This window comes from Lissotriton helveticus, chromosome 3_1 (assembly GCF_964261635.1).
Source record: "Lissotriton helveticus chromosome 3_1, aLisHel1.1, whole genome shotgun sequence".
NCBI lineage: Eukaryota > Metazoa > Chordata > Amphibia > Caudata > Salamandridae > Lissotriton > Lissotriton helveticus.
Window position 1 is genome coordinate 1,190,308,825 of NC_136061.1, and position 17,770 is coordinate 1,190,326,594.

The following is a 17,770-nucleotide window of genomic DNA, read 5'->3' on the forward strand; positions in this document are numbered from 1 at the left end:
AAACACAAATGTCCCGCGAATGCACACCCCGGGACATTGTATCCCCTGCGCCTGACATGACGCCCTCCCTAATATCATGATGCATTTCTTAGTATAAACCCATACTACGACTACTTACACACGTGTAGAACAGCGACCAGAATGAAGTGAAAAAGCAGAGGAGGCGCAAAATATAAATCCTACCAGAAGTCGGATGACAGTTAAATGAGCCGACGACCCTGGCATGAGTAGAAACAGCTACACGAAAAAATGGGTCTTCAGCACAACGCAAGCGCCCTCGAAATATTGGCGAGTGCTGCCTTCTTTTTACCTTCTCCGGCTCGTCACCAAATTTATGTACTGAAGAGGCAGACAGTAGTGGATCCGATAAGTAGATTTATTGCAGGAAAACAAGACAGCTTAAACAACCACCAACAGGAGCAGACAGCAAGGCAACTGTCTTCACCAGCACCATGTACAAAGTCCACAAGGTTCCCATCATGACAGCCCTACATTCTAACATTACATACTTGGATTCTAGTAGAATTATATACTAACATTCTACTATGACTTACACAGAGCACATGACATTACAGCAATGAGCTCATGGTTTCATCCACGAGTCTTGAGACCGGTAGGGGAAAGTATTTCACTTCCCACTCCCTATATTGTATAAATGTAAACTAACACTTCTTCCACAGGTAGGCTACAGCGCCCAGAGCACATCACTTTACAGCAATGAGCTCACAATTTAGGCTCACGGTTTAATCCCAGAGTCTTCACACCAGTAGGGTGAGTAGTTCGCTTCCCACTCCCTATATACTATAAATGCATACTAACACTACTTGCACACTTATACTACAGTGGCTAGTATCCTACAGCACCCAGAGCCCATCACTTTACAACAATCAGCTCGGTTTGATCCCTGAGTTTTCACACCGGTAGGTGTGAGCACTTCGCTTCCTATTTCCAGTGTAATATAAACGCACAGTACTGGTCAGTTGTTCGCCTCCCACTCCCTGTATGGTATAAATGCCTACTAACACTACTTACACACGTATACTACAACGCCCTGAGCCCATCCTTTTACAGCAATCACCTCGAATTCATCCCCAAGTCTTCACACCGGTAGGCGTAACTACTTCGCTTCCCGCTTCCGGTATACTATCAACACACAGTAGCCGTCAGTAGTTCGCTTCCCACTCCCTGTATGTTATAAACGACTACTAACACTACTTGCACATGTATGCTGCAAACACCAGACCACATCACTTTACAGCAATTGTGGAAAATTAGTACGGTCTGGTAAACATTATCTGCGCCATCTTGCCCTTTTCCCTGATGCCACACTTTTTGTCGTGCGCACTCGCCACTTTAGGTGCCTCGATCAGAACAACCCTTTTTTTCATGCCACTGGCCCCCAGCATAGCCCTCCTCCCTCACAAAGCCCGCACTCTGACACCCCCCGCTCGCACATGCCTTGGGTCATAAACCACTCTTCAGCGCAGCTCTGCCTCAGAACCCCATCCTGTCCCCAGCGCGACACCTCCCTTCCTTCCTTTCATGGTCCCAGGCCCTCTTTGATACAAATCCCCTTTTCCTGTGTGCCCGTTTGTCTTCCTCGTTCCCAGGCCGACACCTCGCTCTGCCGATACTGTTCCTTGCCCCTCCCCGTACAGTAGAAAGCTTCCCTCATCAAAGGACCCCCGAGTTGTTCAAAGCCCTCACCCTATGAGATCCGATCAAACCCCCCACATTCCGTGAATCGGCGGAATGTCCCGCTGCGCGATAATCATCACCTGTCGTGACCGGGGTGGGGACTTCAACTGTAACTGTGTGTGGGAACGGGCCTGAAGGGGAGATTCGGAGGATATCCTTTCCGTACATCAAAGCATTACCAAGAATGTGTTGTATGTAATAAAGCAATAAACCTGTGTATAAGAGGCGAGGCCTCAGAGATGCGGTTAGAGCACCTCATGACGATACCTGCTGTCTGAACTGATGTGTTCTCCTCCGGAGAGAATAAACCTTGTTTCCTGCCTTCCCGTCTCCAGCGCCTGCCTCTTCATTGATTAATAATTCGTGGGTTAAAGAGGCGATACCGCCGGGCAAATAATCGATTGTCCCTTGACCTTAGATTTAACAATTGGCGTCCCAAACGTGGGGCCCATCAGCGACTCGTGGATCCAGTGGGAGAGGTCCTGACGACAGAGTGAACGACTGCAACGATCGGGAGAGCTCTTGCCCAATAGACCCTCGTCTGGCAGCCGATCATCCGAACTTCACTGGTTCCGAACAGACCTCTCTCGAGTGATCTACGGTCCTGACTGGGAACCATCAGGAGTGCTGCGAGGAATACAAAGAAAAGAGGACGAACGGGCGCTGGATTCGGAAGACAAGAAACTGTCCATACGGTCCGGGTAAGGTCGTGTAGACACGACGAATCACGAAATAATTGTTTAATTGTTCAGAAAATACTAGTATTACTCTTTGTTGACCTATTTGGAGATTCACTGTCTGCACACGAAGAAACAGTAGGCTCTTTCTCTTTGCAAACAGTGAAGGATAGGTAACGCAGCCGTCGCGCCTATCTTTCTCCCCCACTGAATCGATTATTTATTAACGGCCACTGATTAACTGTTTTTGACCCCGAACTACTGTTCGCGGATTGTTTTCTGGAGATTCTCTGTCTACAAACAGGAAAGAACAGGTTTCCCTTTGCAGATAGTGAAAGGGTAGAGGACGCAGACCTTTTGCGAATCTACTTATTCTCCCCACTGAATTGTTTTTTTATTTTATATTGGTTCATGAGGTATTCACTGCCTGCAAACAACGTAGAATAGAAATATTCTGTCTAGTCTTTGCGCGCAGTGATAAGATAGGCAGTGCTGACTTTTTGTCCCTCGTTGTGAGCTGTCATGTCTGTCTTCTCCCCACTGGTCGATAACTGGTTCAGCCCGGACCGTTTATTAGAGGTGGATCATCTAGCTCCGCTGGAAGGCACCCCTAATAAAGACATGTTCGTAAACTATGGATTAGTTACCATAGCCTATAGTAAACTGTGGCACAGGTATACCAAAGAAAGTCAAGAGAAACAGTGGCCACTGATAGGATCCTTCGATCTTGATAAAATAGAAACGTTAGAAATAGCCCTTCGTGATAATAAGACAACGCCTATTATGCTCGACTGCCTCGGTATGTGGCGCAAAGAAGCAATGCAACGAAAGAATAGAGACGAGGACAGAGCAGGTAAAGGAACATATCGACAGGACGACCACAGAACACAACGTCCCGAAAGTAATCCCCCGACACTACGCACAGGACGGCCAGACTTAGGGCAAAACCAATGTGCTTTTTGTAGATATGCCGGGCACTGGAAAGCCCAATGCCCGACTCTACTGAACGTGAGTAGGAGCAGAGGACCGACAGGAATAACAGGCCGGCAGAAAGGGAAAAGGCACGAGACAAAGATGAATCAGACTGACATGGACAGGCCAGATAGAACCACCACGTTTGATTATGCCCGATGGCACAGATTTCGCCAGGCCGATTTCAACGACATGTTCGAGTCCTCATAGATCAAACAACGCTAAGACGGGAAACCCAGTCTAGCTCTAAATTAACAGACGACAAACCCCGAAGAAACCAGAAGGAATAATGTACACACATGATCAAGCATCCTTACGTTTAGCCAAGTAGGGAAAAGTTTAGGGTATTTCGAGGTAAGGGTTACACAAGTATCCTTCGCCGAGAGGACTAGGGATATTCCCAATGTCTGAAAACCTACTACCTCCTTTCTTCGGCATCCTTATAGGCATATAACTAAAGCCTGCCCCATTGCTCTAACAAAAAGTATGCGCAGCATATAGAAATAAGATAATTATGGCCAATAACTGTTTTATGTTTGTCTTGGGTCTTTTTATATAATATTTGTACTGTCTCCCCGTCTGAGTTTGTGTGTACGTGATGCATGAATCTGCGTCATCCCTCTGCCTGTGTTACCGTGTTACTTAAACTTCTGTTAACAGAAGCTTTAGCATGAAACAACCTGGAAAGAAAGGAATGGGAAAACGAAATCCGTAGGCCACTGATGAACTTGAACTTTTATTTAACATAACGAACAAGAAACAAATAATAGTACGTAATAATAACACCTATCAATGCACTAACAACAGAAAACGTTTGAAACAAGAATGGTAAACTAGAAAATGAAAGTCAGCAGAGCATAAGCCCCCCCCCACTCTGGAACCTTCCAAAGTAGGGCAGGGTTACGGCTACGCTCAGCCGGCAGCAACCCATATAAGGCGGGTCCTGCTGCCAGCAGTCGGCCAGGAAATCGTAACATAGGGTGGAGCCGGAGGAGAGGCAAGGGCCAGCGGGACCCAGCCAGGGGATCACCTTGACCACACCGGAGAGTTGTAGGGGGGGGGAATGTCTATGTCCTCGACCCCCCCTCTCTCTCTCTCTCCCCCAGTCCGGCCACGGTGGCGCGTGGGAGTTGCAGGTAGTCCCGCCACATGTCTTCCCGGTCCGGCCACCAATGGCCGGGGACTGGGGCCAACTGGATTCGGCTGCAGCCGATAAACCAAGGAACCCGTTCATGGGGCCAGAGCAAGGGGCGTCCGGCCGACATCCACCGGAAGCCCGGCCCAGAGAAGGACGAGACACTTCTTCCTTTTCTCCTCCGTAATGGCAGCAGCAGCACGCCAGGCGCCACTTGAATAATGGCTGCGACAACTCTGGGGGGGGAGGAATGTCTTGTACATACCTCCGCGGAAAATTAGTCCAGGTCGGGCTGGGAGGGAGAGGCGACGCGGACGAGCCTCTCCCACCTCCACGGATAGGAGGTTTCCCAGCCCCCGGCCCGGCGCCGAACTCCTCCAGCCAGGCGGTGGTGCCAATACCTGCGTAGCACCGAACATACCATGGTGGCGCCCCAGTACTTGCGCAGCACCGAACATGCGCCGCAGGTGGCCATACTTCCGCAGCACTGGGCATGGGACTTGTGGAGCACAGGGTGTGGAGAGACCATCGTGCATACCCATGAAAGAGAGCGGCATGGAGTGCACCGGGAGAGGGAGATGGCGCGAACGAGTCTCCCTCGCCCCCCCCCCCCCCGGTGGGGGGGCACCACAGCTGCACCCTAGCCGAACGTCCTGCTTCCACATGACGGAGTTCTATTTCCTTTTTGTCCCCAAAAGGGTCTCTTCCACTCTTGCAGACTCGACGAGGGGGGCTGCTGCAGGCCTCAAAATGACGTCTGGGTCCGCTGGAAGGCGGGTCTCGGCCGCTAGAGTAACTTTGAACAACAACGTAACTCGGGCGCTTGCCCCCCGGGGCACGAGCCCCCACCTCCGACAGCACCTCCACAGCTTTGAAGATTCTACAAAAGTCCCAGGAGCCCTCGGCCCCTGCAGGCTTCCGGTGAGGAACAACTGCCTTGATCGCTAACGAAATAAGCATGACATAGCCACTCCTTCTGTTAGCATGAATTCTCGAACTGCCGAAAAGGACTCTGGTCCAACTGCCGATTGTAGGAGACATTTTTTCCCTGACGCTACTTCCGGACTAACCCGGCCCCGCCCAAAATGGCGCCGGTATCAATAGGAACTCACGAACACCTCGTGGTGTTTTTTTTAGCTAAAAAGACTCGATGTTCTGAAAAATATATATAATCCTTTGTACACTTGACGAAAAAGAGGGAGGGTTCACTCGATGAACATGTAGAAGGGCCCCATGAAAACAGTTTTTTTCAATGCACGATTCATTATGATATTATCATGTAACCTCGCTTATAACACACACCCATGGTATACCTATAGGAATTTGATTACAACTAGTCCAACTGTGTTTCCAATTATGAAATGAATGCCCCTTGGTCCCTCAACTATTCGATAGACGTTTTTAGTTCCCTGCAAATGAATGAATGAACCTTTTAAAACATGTTTTTAATCCTACAAAATAGCCCCCCCCCCCTACTGTACGCACTTTAGCCATTGCCGTATCCGGCCAACCCCGATCACACTGTCCTATCAACATGCTGAACGATTGTGAAAATAAAGGTTTTCGAAACTATGAACGGGTATTGCATGCTTTATTTAAAATGTGGGATCGGCGGGAGAGTTCTTTTCTGTGCACCCTACTCTGTTCTCTCTTTAAGGTTAATAGAAGATGGTTGCCCAGCCCCGGATGGAGGATCGAATCTGAGACACGACACTCTGCCGTCAAATATGCGACTGACTCAGGGACTCGCGCATGGAGAAAGACCTCGATTTCTGGGGTTGGGTAAGGCGAAACGGTGTAAAAGATGGAATATAAAGGATGGGTAAAGTGAAACGATGTAAATAATAGAATATTATAAAGATACGACACTCAAAGGTACTAGGGAACAGAGTTGACTGAAGAGCTGATAAACCTTAGAACATCACAGCATTGGATGAGATTTATGGACCCCGATAGCTAAATACACCTACGAACTAGAAACCTCGCGCTAAGTGCTTCTGATTCTCTAACGTTTTCCTACTCACAGCCTATAAGGACACACTGCCCCCCCCCCCTTTTTGGCTCCAGAAACCACAACCCCAGGGATTCTATCCCGAAGGGATAAGACGAGTATGAGGTAAGTAAAAGACCTTCGTACCCGTGCTTTTGATATGCTCGAATGTTGTCCCCCCTCCCCTCCCCTCTTTTTTCCCCCCTTGCAGGCCACATCGGAATCACGACCGAGGTATGGTGAAGATCTGAAGCCTCGCCATGTCTGATACACGAAGCGGACTAACCCTGCCTGGTGGCACCTAAACACACCCACAAACTGCTCTTGTACCAAAAGAGCCAATAAATTGTATGACATGATGAAAGCGATCACCCTTAATCCGTGTTGCGTGAATGGACACCTGTCACGTATGTCTGAAACTATGAGATGATGTTTGTGTATGACTGACGCGTGGACTTAACTGGTTAAAGGACCGAGAATACAAGAAATGCGACAATGGTGCCCTTTTTACTCGATGCATGTCCCCTGTACCCGGCCTAATGCTCGTCCATCCCAAACTGCATGCTTTCAACATTCTAACACAGACCCGTAAGGTCCTATGTTGTATAATGCGCTGAAAAGCCTATCTTAATGCACGGCCACTCCCCATGCCGCACGTGTACTATTTAGCCTGTTGTTGCACGTCCCTCTCTCTCTCTCTCTCTCTCTCTCTCTCTCTCTCTCTCTCTCTCTCGCTCTTCCGAACGACTAGCATCTAAATTGGCAAACCGCCACCCCTTGTGCACCACCCAATTGGCTCCAAATACCACAAGTATTTGCTCAAAATTTATCCTAAATAAAAATCACCCTGACGCCGTGTCACTACCTCTCCTTTCTGCTAAAAATTGATGAAACCGAGATTTGGCCATTAGGGAAAGGACAGGTAAGACGACTGAGGTCCCCTAATCTGACCCGAAATAAGGGAACTACATGTCAGCGGCTCCTGTGTTATAAAAAGATGCCTCAGATAACGCGACCTTCCCCGTCCCGAATTGTCGCAAAACCCAAACAGTAAAGGTGATCGAAACATCCTCATGTTCCCGGAACGCCCCCTGTTTCGTATCAGCTGCCCCAGACGAGAGTTATAAAACTGTCCCTCACCCCCGGTTGTAAGAGATGGGTCTATTTACGCCCTTACCACAGTTTTCTATGTCCATAGTTGTTTTCCATAAAACCCCAGTTTTTTAATTAAGTAGTCAGGTTGTAAGAGGCCATGTAGAAACTAGAACGATGTTTGCAAAATTAAGATTAGACCGAAGTGAAGAAATCGTTGCAATGAACCCTGTTGAAGGTAAAATGTTTAGCTGAAAGGCAGGATGCATTGATAGAATGAAAAATGTTTAGCCTATGTTCATCTCTCAGAAATATACCTATCAGACCATGGTGATAGCACATTGCGTTTTTTTAATATAAGCCCAGGAGAGCGGTATAGCTTTGTAAGGCTCGTACTAGGAAGGTGGGTCTCCGTCAGAAGAACTGACGTAACTGTAATGCAATAAAAGGTACCAGATCTCGTCCCACGACCAACAAACACCAAAGAAATAGCTGTGAAGGAAAGTTATAGTAAATCCAGCAGGCCCGTCATCAATCATTTATATGTTAGTTGCGAACCCTAATATAACGGACGTTTCCATTTTTGCCTGGAGCTGGGAGAGAAATAGACTTATGTGATTACCTTCCTCTGCCAATTCTCTAAAGACTGTCTTTTCAAACTCATTTAAGGGTACGACTGTCGGAGGAAAGAAGGACCGGATGTGGGAGCACGTGGCCTGACTACAGATCGCGGAACATCTGCGACATTGGCCAAGGCGAGACCGCGACAGAAAGGAGTTGCAGGACGAGGCACTGTTTCCGTTAAAGTGAGAGGAAAGGGCTGACCTGATGCCCCTGCTCAATGTTCAACATGTGCCGAAAAGTCCCCGCTCTCTGAATTCGGTCATGAGCCCGCCTACCTGAAATTTCCGCCCCCTGATCTGTTCCCGATTTGGCCCAGCTCCATCCCCCCCCCCCTTTTCCTCCGACCTACCCTATGGACTACACACTCTTCTTCCATCTGAACCTTTTTGACAATCAACTCAAAGGACACAGGGCGAAAAGGACCTTTTTGACCAGAAACGCGAGGAAAAGGTCATGCCCTGCAACGCGGGACCTAGATTAGAGCTGGACCCGTAGCTCCACCGCCGGTGCTCCACAGCGCCAACAAAAGACGACAAAGAATGCTGAGAACTCATTAACTTCGAACATTGACACCCTCAATTATCGTTTCTACTACGTCTCATTTCTCTCCCAGCCACCATTGTATTAATTATGCTCCAACCAAACATGAACAGAACTCACATATGTAATGACCTATCAATTTACATTCCGAACGACTATAAGTAGCTATGAAATGTACCCAATGCACATACTACAGAATCATCTTTGTCTGTTATTGCTTTACTATGGCTTTCCTGCAAACGAGTTTTTATCGATAGACCCGCCTCCTAAGATGAAAGATTTTAAAATGCAATGTTTATAACTCCTTCACCTGGGTACCTACTTCTTTTCCTATGACCACCACAGTCGACATGAATTGGAAATAGGCCAGCAAGATGTCTTGGATATGTTAAAGGGAGGACTGTGGAAAATTAGTACGGTCTGGTAAACATTATCTGCGCCATCTTGCCCTTTTCCCTGATGCCACACTTTTTGTCGTGCGCACCCGCCACTTTAGGTGCCTCGATCAGAACAACCCTTTTTTGCATGCCACTGGCCCCCAGCATAGCCCTCCTCCCTCACAAAGCCCGCACTCTGACAACCCCCGCTCGCACATGCCTTGGGTCATAAACCCCTCTTCAGCGCAGCTCTGCCTCAGAACCCCATCCTGTCCCCAGCGCGACACCTCCCTTCCTTCCTTTCATGGTCCCAGGCCCTCTTTGATACAAATCCCCTTTTCCTGTGTGCCCGTTTGTCTTCCTCGTTCCCAGGCCGACACCTCGCTCTGCCGATACTGTTCCTTGCCCCTCCCCGTACAGTAGAAAGCTTCCCTCATCAAAGGACCCCCGAGTTGTTCAAAGCCCTCACCCTATGAGATCCGATCAAACCCCCCACATTCCGTGAATCGGCGGAATGTCCCGCTGCGCGATATTCATCACCTGTCGTGACCGGGGTGGGGACTTCAACTGTAACTGTGTGTGGGAACGGGCCTGAAGGGGAGATTCGGAGGATATCCTTTCCGTACATCAAAGCATTACCAAGAATGTGTTGTATGTAATAAAGCAATAAACCTGTGTATAAGAGGCGAGGCCTCAGAGATGCGGTTAGAGCACCTCATGACGATACCTGCTGTCTGAACTGATGTGTTCTCCTCCGGAGAGAATAAACCTTGTTTCCTGCCTTCCCGTCTCCAGCGCCTGCCTCTTCATTGATTAATAATTCGTGGGTTAAAGAGGCGATACCGCCGGGCAAATAATCGATTGTCCCTTGACCTTAGATTTAACACAATGACCTCACTGTTTAGACTCTCGGTTTCGTACCTGAGTGTTGCACCACATCATATCACCACCATGCCACTCTGAGCAACACCGCACTTTCAGACCGGTAACACTGATAACTACCTACTAGCGACCGCAAGTAGGTAATAAATAACAAATTAGAATAGTTCCTTCCTTCTTTTAGCTTTCAAAATTTCTCTCTATTACTGTCTTTCTAATTTTCCATGTAAACAATGTTATTAATATTCAAGTAGACGTAGACTTCAGAAATGCAACGTATTCTATCAACACACTTTCTAGAACATTCTACAACACGTGGAGGGTCAATGTTCATAAATTTTTTTAAACCTAATGATATTTTTTTGCAACATTTTCTCGAACATTTAACGGCATGTGCAGGTTAAAAGTTCACAATTGTTTTAAGTTCGAACAGTGCCTTCCGAAATGCAAGTAGCAGGTGTGGTTGAGTTGAGCAAATTTTATCCTATAATATGTACTCCACATGCAAACTGCTTTTTCTTAACCAATCACAAACATGCTTTTCCACAAAACCAATGTGCACCCTGCTTTTAAAAAACAATGCTTTTCATCCCCCAATCAGGTACCGTTTTGTATGCGAAAAGAAACTAGTTCCCCATCTTTAAGCATATCTCTTATTCTACGAAGGAACTGCATGAGCTACAGACATCTTTCCATACCTTCCAGCCATACATTCAAAATGCTAGTGTGGATCACAGAACATAGCTATGTTTTCTGGTGCAAGAGGTATGCAGAACAGAGATGTATTGACTTAGACCTAGGTTTACAAAATGTGGATATTAAATGGTTTGGACAGAGAGGATTGAAGTGGCACCAATTGTTGCCTTTGGTTAAAATCTGTTTACATCTCCAACACCCTGAGCTCATGATTGTGCACTGTGGTGGAAACAACCTAGGCACATTGACTGGGGTATGTTTGTAAATCCTTATGAAGGACACCTTTGGACAACTGATATTACTTTTGCCTCACACTGTCTTTGTATATTCGAATATATGCCAAAGACAGAAGTGGAAATGGTCCGAACGATTTTGTCCTCAGATTGAAAAATCTCGGAAAAAAGTCAACAAAGATGTCTCTGCATACCTCAGAGACCACAACATGGGGTCCATATACAACAACAATATAACTTTAGATAAGGCGGATATGTACAGAAGTGATGGAGTACACTTCACAGATCAGGGAAACCACGTTTTCCTGAATAACTTGAAGCTGTGCATCCGCACTTATATGTAGCTCCACCTAATGAACACAAGGGCTCTTTTTAGAGCCACCCTAAAACTCACAACTTAGGCTTGCTATTTTGGGGGCAGGTAACAGCAACTCCCGGACCCTCGCCAAAATGTATTCTCCACACGGCCAGACCATCTTACTTTGCAGCACAGAACACTCGCTTTGATCCCCGGCTCTACTCACCCATAAGGGTTAGTAGTTGGCACTTTACACATACTGTATTGATTTACCTTTGCACTCCCTATACAACACCACCCAAGCACCATATTCAAGTTGAACATGTGTGGTACAACTCCCAGAGCAAATGACTTCACAGCATACCACACAGAGTTTAGGCTCACAGTTTCATCCCCGACTCCAGCAGCAGCTCAATTTAACAGCATGACACTCTAGGCAATACCTCACTTAATTTCCATACCCTACACTTTCAGACTGGTAGGGGTCAGTGGTTCAACGACTTTACCCCGAGCCCATCAGTATCTCAACTTACGACCCCAGCGCCATCACACCCGTAGGAGTGAGTAGTTAGCACTTCACAAATACCAAATTGATTTGATACGCACAAAATTACCTTCGCACACCCCCTAAGCACCATACACAAATTACAATGTTCGAAACAAAAGTTCATCCAAGTAGCTATAACTACATGCTCACACTACTTATATAGGTATGGCACAGCAGCCAGAGCACATGACTTCACAGCATATGACACACAGTTTGTGCTCACGCTTTCATCCCTGAGTCCGTCAGCAGCTCAATTTAGCAGCATGAGACTCTAGACAGTACCTCACATGTTTTCCGTACCCCAGGACTTTCAGACCAGTACGGGTCAGTAGTTCGTCCTAGTAGGTATAAACACATGCTGACACAACTTCCACAGCTGTAGTTCAGCGGCCACGTCACATGACTTCACAGCATAAGACACACACTTTGGGCTCACACTTTAATCCCTGAGTCCCGCACCACCTCACCTTAGCAGCATCAAACTCTACGCAATGCCTCACTTAATTTCCGTAGCCCAGCACTTTCACAACGGTAGGGGAGAATACTTTGCTTCACACCCCCTCTGTAGCACACCCTAAACACCCCAAAGTGGCTACAATGCTCCTATCCTTCTCTTTCCCCCTTTTTTCCCCATTTTTTCCCCTTACTCGTATCAAGAGAATCACAAAATGGCGGCCAACACTTCCTAGTTGCAACTGCTCACACCGCTCTCAGCCAATCAGCAGCAAGCTCATGCTCGTAACGCCTCAGCCAATCAGATGGCAGAATTCCCAAATATTGATATCTGTAAATTTTAATATTTCTCAAAAACTACTGAACGGATTTACACCAAATAAAACAGAAGCGTGCTTTCTAGACCAAGACCCTTCTCCCTGCCAAATTTGGGGTCATTCCGTTCACCCGTTTGACCTGTAGCCTTGTTTAACCCCTTCGACGCTCATGACGAGCCCAGCTCGTCATGGAGTTTCCATTGACTTCAATGGAAATTACATTCAAAGCCATAAAACACCTTAGCATCCAAGTGGTTAAAGATTCCAATGGAAATTAACATTGAAAAAACATGTTTTGGGACCCCCTTTTTTCTCCCCCTCCCCTTGATGAATCACCCCCAAACTTCAACATAGGAGCTGATCTCAACAAAGAATTTGTTTTGAAAATTTCACGAAGATTCGTCAATTGGCGCCAAAGATATTGGGAATAGAATGTTGCCATTTTCCTATGATAACTAGGTCCTAACTATACTCAGTAGGTAATATATATATATATATTCCTTGATTCTTGCCGTTCTCACCACGCTTCACGCTGGGTCCGCTGTGGCTCTGAAGATTGTTTTGTTTTCCCGGAATACTGCTCGCGGAACCTGCTGCGCGGGTCCCGCTTCGTTTGAGGCCACCACCCATCAGCGCTACTGAAGGATTTTTGCCTGTGACTGTGGGGACCTGCAGGGCTGCGAGCGCGTTGTGGGCGCAGGACTTCAAGTCCCAGGAGCGCCCACAACTCCCAATTGCCAACAGCTGGGACGCTCTCCCTGCAGGCTCCTCCTCTTCCTTTTCCACCTTGGATAGTATATTTACAACTGCAGATTCCCGCGGCGCGGGAGCGCGTGGGAGGGCGCCGGGAGAAGCCCGGGACAAGGGCGAGACCGTCTGTGGCCGTCGGGGACGCACGAGGACGGGACGGGCCACCCCACTAACATTTATGACCCAGACTTGAAGGTAGGATCCTAATCCATGGCATCGAACAGTGAGAATTCTAGTATTGTGGGGACCAGCAAAAGAACACTAGATAATTATTTTACTAGGGCTTCCGTGGACTTGGACAAGGATGACTCATTATCTGAACATAGGATAGAACGACGTCGTTCTATTGAGTCCTTGAAAAATAGACCACTAATTGATCTGGCATCTCCACCCATTATGTCGGACACTATCATTGACACCCCCTATGAAGATCCATTGTGCCTGGACAAATTTCCTTTACTCCTTAGAATTACTCCACCGCCTACGGGCTCCTTATCGATTGTTTCTCCATCCAATGTTTTGCTTTCATGTGTTCCCAGTCCTGGCCCAAATGTAGATAATGCATCTTGTCCTTTACCTAAGGAGCCGCCCAAAAGGTTAGGCAGACTACCTACTACGTCCAAAGCTCTTGGACCACCACCTACTAAAAAGAGGAGGGGGTTAGGTGCTCCCCAAAGGGGCAAGCTTAGCCATACCGAGTTTGGTAAGTCATTAAAATCTAAGACCACTGGCGTAATTTCATCTAAAATTCCAGTACCAACTGATATAGTGTCTATAGTAGTACCAACTCTAGACCCAAACCTTACACTGCCTGATAATAACCAAGGGGGGGGAATTGGGGTTGCATCCGCTCCATGTCTAGTAACTACTCCCTCTACTGATGTTGAGCAGAATACTGTTGAGCAGTTGCTTAGGTCTTTTATGCTCCCGACTCTGGATATCTTAAAAAGGGTGGAGCACCGACTAGGTAATCTGGAGGCGTTGTTTGCTGACAGGACAAGTGTTTTTATGACCTCCTCAAGGTCTACTACTGTGTCGACAACTCTACCCCAGATTCCAACTGCCTCTGCTCCTATCCCGCCGGCTCCAAATGGCTCTAATAGTGGCAATAATGGAGCCACTAAACCCCCTGACAGTAACAAATCGAGCTCTGTATACCCTCCTAAGAGTTCTGCTAAGGCTAATACTGTAACCAGTAAACCCCTAAATAACATCCAGCAGAAAAACTTGGTTTCCCAACAGGTACAGATTCCTGTGCAAACAGCGGCAAAATCTATAGCCCAGGCCGCAAGAGAATCCCAGAAGGGTGGCGTAAATCCCAGTACTAAGAGCCAGCAACTGGGTAGGGGGAGGTTGAGCCAGCCCACAAAAGACAAACTATATGGACCTAATGTAGAACTACCCCCAGAGTCGCTACCTTTTGTAGTTGTACTCACAGGTGTCCCCCCATTAGAAGTAGGCAGAAAGGAGGGCCATCCTCAACTTAAGAATAAGATTCTACACTGGTTAGGACAAAATAGACCACTCCCATATTACATCGATGGGGAGATAGTCCATGTCAGGCGTCTGCCCTGGTTGGGCAGTAGGGAAAAAAACATTGAGGGAGACATAGTTGTTATCAATTTTAAGAACCCAGAAGCAGTTAGGTGTATACTAACAGGGCCCCCTGGGAATTTGAATACTGCTATAGCCCCATACGATCTAACTTATTTCTATCCAAGATCGTATGTGACCCCTGCCCTTCTCTCCGGGGGGTTACCTGACTCCCATGGTATCAGGAACTTTCACATGCCCCCCCACAATAGTTATATGAGCCACTTCCAAAGGCCCCTGTCTACCAGGAATAATTTAGGGTGGAACACAGTCCCTTCTAGTGGCCGCAGTATGCCCCACGGGGGGCCAGAGCATTTGTAGGGGAGTAGGAACATGGAACACCTGATCCCTTTTACCCCATTGGAAACCTCCAACAGATATGGCGCCCTTTCCTGTCTCGACGGTTGCGATTGACTTCCCGTTTTGGCCGCCCCCCCTGTAAATGATTCAAGTGTTGGTGGAGGGGGGCTAGTAGGGGAGGACACTCAGAGTGGGACAAGGTTCTCAATTACACCCCTCCAACTTGGCATTTCCCCCTCTAGTATACATGAGGTCAACTGCACCATAACCAACCATGATATCTCTATGGTACAGACGAGTTCTGAAGTGGGAGACCCAACTGTAGATTATGCCATACCCCCTAATCAGTCAACTGACCAACTGTCTCGCAAAAACAAAAATCTATTATTAATATCATGGAATGTGGCGGGATTGGTTGCAAAGCTAGATAGCATGGAGTGGTGTGACTTTGTGGATAACCATGGTATCTGTATATTCCAAGAGACATGGGCCAGGACTATCCATCATAGAATGGGTTTTGTTACTTACGCTGAGCTTGCAACTAAGGGACCTAGAGGTAGACCATCTGGTGGTCTGACCATAAGGGTGGGTGTCCATCTTGGGTTCTCGGTCAAAAGGATTAACACCAATACTTGTGATATATTATGTATTCTCCTAACTCGCCCAAACACACCCAAAATAGCGATTATTAACATCTATCTACGCCCTGTTTTGGGGGGTGGGGCTTCACAGACTCTAGAGTCCCTAACTGCATTATTAAAGAGTTTCTCAAGCGAGACCAAGGTGTTAATGGGGGGAGATTTTAATTGTCATTATGAGCCACTTGGGGGGGTTTCTCATATAACAACAGATGAGGATGACGCCTGCCGGATCCCACCCCCAAATGTTTATCAAACTAAATCTTGGACACCCATGGTCATGCAGCTCACTTCATTGACATATACATTCTCGCTTAGAGCTTGTAATGGTCGCTTCCCGGGGGACAGCCCAGGAAGGAGTACCTACAATGGAATGGGCCACTCATCAATAATAGATTATCTCATGGTTAGTATGTCCTTATGGCATTTGATCCGACATTTCTATGTACTTGACCGCTCGGAAAGTGACCACAACCCCTTGGTAGCAGACTTGGAATTGCCACTTCCCGACGGGGAGTACCAAGAGGATGATATGGTCTCCAGTAACATCAGGATCTTACAGGGTGGTAAAAGAATCCGATGGGCCTCTATTAAGTCTTCGTCAGATAATCTGGCCCTATTGTATAAAAGTGTCACTCCTCAGTTCGAGCGCCTAATAACATTGCATGAAAGTGCCCAAAATCTTGATAAAGACGCTAAAATCTTAAATATTCATAAAGAACTAATGTTAGCCCTGGCGGTTAGCTTTTATAAACCAGCAAACCAGACCAATCGACAGGCATGTGTCACAAACCCCTGGTATAATCAGTCTTGTAGGAGGGCGAAGTCCACTCTAATTTCCGCCCTCAAACTAGGCCATAGAGCAACCATCATGGCTGCAAGGAATGCCTATAAGAATCTCCATTCCCATGCAAAATCTGAATGGGAAATAGAGAAATGGCATGCTATCAAACAGGCATTAATTGCGAAAGATGCCCAAACTTTTTGGAATCTGGTCCATACGGGGAAGCCAGAGGGTAAGGCAAAGATTGATCCCAACATTGCTGAGGAAGCCTGGTGTACCTACTTTGGTGATCTTTATTCTAGTCCTGCTTCCCATCACAAAGCATTATTAACCACGTCTCTGAGATTGGCCCCTGGATGCCTCCCTCCCCCCTTTACCATGTCGGAAGTTACACTTGCGGTACAAGCATTAAAACGTAACAAGGCCCCAGGGCTGGATAAGATCCCTGGTGATCTCTTCAGAGATGAGCCGAAGATCTGGGTCCCTTACTTGACCGTCCTATTCAACGCTATTCTTGACGGTCAAGATGTTCCAAGTACCTGGCTGGGGGCCGAAGTCATCCCGATTTACAAAAAGGGCTCTCCGTTGGCCCCGTCAAACTATAGGCCAATTAGTCTTATCGATGTAACCCAAAAAATCTACGCCAAACTGCTTTTACAACGCTTGCAAGATTGGATTACTGAGAACAACATCCTCTCCCATCTGCAAGCAGGGTTCCGAGCTAAAACATCTACCATCGACCAATTACTACGGCTTCAGGTACTCTACTGGAAGCATGTGGTCTTGGAAGGTGGTAGCCTCTACCTGACATTGGTGGACCTCAAATCCGCTTTTGATATGGTGGACAGGAATCAATTGTGGAGCATATTAACAACAATGGGGATTCCACCCTATTTGTGTCACCAATTTAAAAGACAACAAAGGGTTGTAACTGGGTGCACAGCTGTTTGTCTGGTATTTTTTTGATTTTGTGAGGTGCTCCAGAGTATCGCCTTCTGACTGGAGGCGTAAATAATATGGGGGGGTAGCACTTTCTAAAGAGAGAAGTGTCCTCCGGGCTCCTCAAATGTCCTTGCGTAAAGGTTTCTAGCAAGATTGAATGTGAAAATAATAGTGAAGTTCACTCGCAGGTAAGGTTCAAATATTTAATTCCATATTTTTATCGTGCATCTTGTTT